Raw genomic sequence first — 4,966 nt, forward strand, 5'->3', positions numbered from 1 at the left:
CAAATAACCCAGCAAGCCATGCACACCTAGTGCCCATGTGGCATTCCCTCTATCCCCCTTGTCAAGCAGCCTGTTTGGGGTGACCAAGGATGAGCAAGGATATCTGGAAATTGTGGTCCTTCGTGGGCAGTCCACAGCCTCGCAGGTCCAGGGACAGTGGTGCGGTATTTGACCAAGTAAGCGCTATTGGCACAGGCCAACACACATTGGTGAACTCCCAGAGGGAGCAGAGAAGCCTCCAGCAAAGGACTATCCCGTTTTTTCCTTTAGCACTCACGAAACTGCATTCTGGCCCCAAAGATTTTTTCACATATAATGAGTGCAAAGAGAAATTCAGAAAGTCCAATAAATGAAAAGGATCTAATGGAGGATTGGGGGCAGTCGAAAATAACCCAGCAACCCGTGCACACCCTGCGCCCATCAGCATTCCCTCTATCCCCCATTTCAGACAGCCTGTTTGGGGTGACCAAGGATGAGCAAGGATATCTAGAAAGTGTGGTCCTTCGTGGGCAGTCCACAGCCTCGCAGGTCCAGGGACAGTGGTGTGGTATTTGACAAAGTAAGCGCTATTGACACAGGCCAACACACATTGGTGAACTCCAAGAGGGAGCGAAAAGCCTCCAGCAAAGGACTATCCCGTTTTTTCCTTTAGCACTCACGAAACTGCAGTCTGGTCCCAAAGATATTTTCACATACAATGAGTGCAAAGAGAAATTCAGAAAGTCCAATAAATGAAAAGGATCTAATGGAGGATTGGGGGCAGTCGAAAATAACCCAGCAAGCTGTGCACACCCTGCGCCCATCAGCATTCCCTCTACACCCCATTTCAGACAGCCTGTTTGGGGTGACCAAGGATGAGCAAGGATATCTGGAAATTGTGGTCCTTCGTGGGCAGTCTATGGCCTCGCAGGTCCAGGGACAGTGGTGTGGTATTTGACAAAGTAAGCGCTATTGGCACAGGCCAACACACATTGGTGAACTCCCAGAGGGAGCAGAGAAGCCTCCAGCAAAGGACTATCCCGTTTTTTCCTTTAGCACTCACGAAACTGCATTCTGGTCCCAAAGATTTTTTCACATATAATGAGTGCAAAGAGAAATTCAGAAAGTCCAATAAATGAAAAGGATCTAATGGAGGATTGGGGGCAGTCGAAAATAACCCAGCAAGTCCTGCACACCCTGCGCCCATCAGCATTCCCTCTATCCCCCATTCAGACAGCCTGTTTGGGGTGACCAAGGATGAGCAAGGATATCTAGAAAGTGTGGTCCTTCGTGGGCAGTCCACAGCCTCGCAGGTCCAGGGACAGTGGTGTGGTATTTGACAAAGTAAGCGCTATTGACACAGGCCAACACACATTGGTGAACTCCAAGAGGGAGCGAGAAGCCTCCAGCAAAGGACTATCCCGTTTTTTCCTTTAGCACTCACGAAACTGCAGTCTGGTCCCAAAGATATTTTCACATACAATGAGTGCAAAGAGAAATTCAGAAAGTCCAATAAATGAAAAGGATCTAATGGAGGATTGGGGGCAGTCGAAAATAACCCAGCAAGCTGTGCACACCCTGCGCCCATCAGCATTCCCTCTACACCCCATTTCAGACAGCCTGTTTGGGGTGACCAAGGATGAGCAAGGATATCGGGAAATTGTGGTCCTTCGTGGGCAGTCTATGGCCTCGCAGGTCCAGGGACAGTGATGTGGTATTTGACAAAGTAAGCGCTATTGGCACAGGCCAACACACATTGGTGAACTCCCAGAGGGAGCAGAGAAGCCTCCAGGAAAGGATATCCTGTTTTTTTCTTTGGCACACAGGAAACTGCATTTTGGTCCCAAAGATTTTTTCACATATAATGAGTGCAAAGACAAGTTCGGAAAGGCCAATAAATGAAAAGGATCTAATTGAGGATTGGGGGCAGTCGAAAATAACCCAGCAAGCTGTGCACACCCTGCGCCCATCAGCATTCCCTCTACACCCCAGGTCAGACAGCCTGTTAGGGGTGACCTAGAATGACTAAGGATGACCAGGAAGTGATAGGGCAGCATGGTAGTCCACACCCTCGCCAGTAAGAGGCAGCTGATGTGGTATTTGCCACAGGAAGGAGTACCCCATACTAGCCAACAGAGATTGGGGAACTACAGAGGGAGCATAGAAGCCTCTGGCAAAGGACTATCCTGTCTTTTTCTTTTGGACACATGAAAGTGCATTTCTGGTCCCAAAGATCTTTTTCCATAGAATGAGTAAAAACAAAAGTTAAGACAGTCCAACAAACAAAAAGGAGTTAATCGAGGATTGGGGGAAATCCAAATAACCCAGCAAGCCATGCACACCTAGTGCCCATGTGGCATTCCCTCTATCCCCCTTGTCAAGCAGCCTGTTTGGGGTGACCAAGGATGAGCAAGGATATCTGGAAATTGTGGTCCTTCGTGGGTAGTCCACGGCCTCGCAGGTCCAGTGACAGTGGTGTGGTATTTGACAAAGTAATCGCTATTGGCACAGGCCAACACACATTGGTGAACTCCCAGAGGGAGCGGAGAAGCCTCCAGCAAAAGACTATCCCGTTTTTTCCTTTAGCACTCACGAAACTGCATTCTGGTCCCAAAGATTTTTTCACATATAATGAGTGCAAAGAGAAATTCAGAGAGTCCAATAAATGAAAAGGATCTAATGGAGGATTGGGGGCAGTCGAAAATAACCCAGCAACCCGTGCACACCCTGCGCCCATCAGCATTCCCTCTATCCCCCATTTCAGACAGCCTGTTTGGGGTGACCAAGGATGAGCAAGGATATCGGGGAAGTGTGTTCCTTCGTGGGCAGACTAGGGACTCGCAGGTCCAAGGACAGTGATGTGCTATTTGACTAAGTAAGCGCTATAGGCACAGGCTAACACACATTGGTGAACTCCCAGAGGGAGCGGAGAAGCCTCCAGCAAAGGACTATCCCATTTTTTCCTTTAGCACTCACGAAACTGCATTTTGGTCCCAAAGATTTTTTCACATATAATGAGTGCAAAGACAAGTTCGGAAAGTCCAATAAATGAAAAGGATCTAATTGAGGATTGGGGGCAGTCGAAAATAACCCAGCAAGCTGTGCACACCCTGCGCCCATCAGCATTCCCTCTACACCCCAGGTCAGACAGCCTGTTAGGGGTGACCTAGAATGACTAAGGATGACCAGGAAGTGATAGGGCAGCATGGTAGTCCACACCCTCGCCAGTAAGAGGCAGCTGATGTGGTATTTGCCACAGGAAGGAGTACCCCATACTAGCCAACAGAGATTGGGGAACTCCAGAGGGAGCATAGAAGCCTCTGGCAAAGGACTATCCTGTCTTTTTCTTTTGGACACATGAAAGTGCATTTCTGGTCCCAAAGATCTTTTTCCATAGAATGAGTAAAAACAAAAGTTTAGACAGTACAACAAACAAAAAGGAGTTAATCGAGGATTGGGGGAAATCCAAATAACCCAGCAAGCCATGCACACCTAGTGCCCATGTGGCATTCCCTCTATCCCCCTTGTCAAGCAGCCTGTTTGGGGTGACCAAGGATGAGCAAGGATATCTGGAAATTGTGGTCCTTCGTGGGCAGTCCACGGCCTCGCAGGTCCAGGGACAGTGGTGTGGTATTTGACCAAGTAAGCGCTATTGGCACAGGCCAACACACATTGGTGAACTCCCAGAGGGAGCAGAGAAGCCTCCAGCAAAGGACTATCCCATTTTTTCCTTTAGCACTCACGAAACTGCATTCTGGTCCCAAAGATTTTTTCACATATAATGAGTGCAAAGAGAAATTCAGAGAGTCCAATAAATGAAAAGGATCTAATGGAGGATTGGGGGCAGTCGAAAATAACCCAGCAACCCGTGCACACCCTGCGCCCATCAGCATTCCCTCTATCCCCCATTTCAGACAGCCTGTTTGGGGTGACCAAGGATGAGCAAGGATATCTAGAAAGTGTGGTCCTTCGTGGGCAGTCCACAGCCTCGCAGGTCCAGGGACAGTGGTGTGGTATTTGACAAAGTAAGCGCTATTGACACAGGCCAACACACATTGGTGAACTCCAAGAGGGAGCGAGAAGCCTCCAGCAAAGGACTATCCCGTTTTTTCCTTTAGCACTCACGAAACTGCAGTCTGGTCCCAAAGATATTTTCACATACAATGAGTGCAAAGAGAAATTCAGAAAGTCCAATAAATGAAAAGGATCTAATGGAGGATTGGGGGCAGTCGAAAATAACCCAGCAAGCCGTGCACACCCTGCGCCCATCAGCATTCCCTCTACACCCCAGGTCAGACAGCCTGTTAGGGGTGACCTAGAATGACTAAGGATGACCAGGATGTGATAGGGCAGCATGGTAGTCCACACCCTCGCCAGTAAGAGGCAGCTGATGTGGTATTTGCCACAGGAAGGAGTACCCCATACTAGCCAACAGAGATTGGGGAACTCCAGAGGGAGCTGAGAAGCCTCTGGCAAAGGACTATCCTCTCTTTTTCTTTGGGACACATGAAAGTGCATTTCTGGTCCCAAAGATCTTTTTCCATAGAATGAGTAAAAACAAAAGTTTAGACAGTACAACAAACAAAAAGGAGTTAATCGAGGATTGGGGGAAATCCAAATAACCCAGCAAGCCATGCACACCTAGTGCCCATGTGGCATTCCCTCTATCCCCCTTGTCAAGCAGCCTGTTTGGGGTGACCAAGGATGAGCAAGGATATCTGGAAATTGTGGTCCTTCGTGGGTAGTCCACGGCCTCGCAGGTCCAGTGACAGTGGTGTGGTATTTGACAAAGTAATCGCTATTGGCACAGGCCAACACACATTGGTGAACTCCCAGAGGGAGCAGAGAAGCCTCCAGCAAAAGACTATCCCGTTTTTTCCTTTAGCACTCACGAAACTGCATTCTGGTCCCAAAGATTTTTTCACATATAATGAGTGCAAAGAGAAATTCAGAGAGTCCAATAAATGAAAAGGATCTAATGGAGGAT

The sequence above is a fragment of the Myotis nattereri genome, assembly GCF_964212035.1.
Source record: "Myotis nattereri genome assembly, chromosome: X".
Lineage (NCBI taxonomy): Eukaryota > Metazoa > Chordata > Mammalia > Chiroptera > Vespertilionidae > Myotis > Myotis nattereri.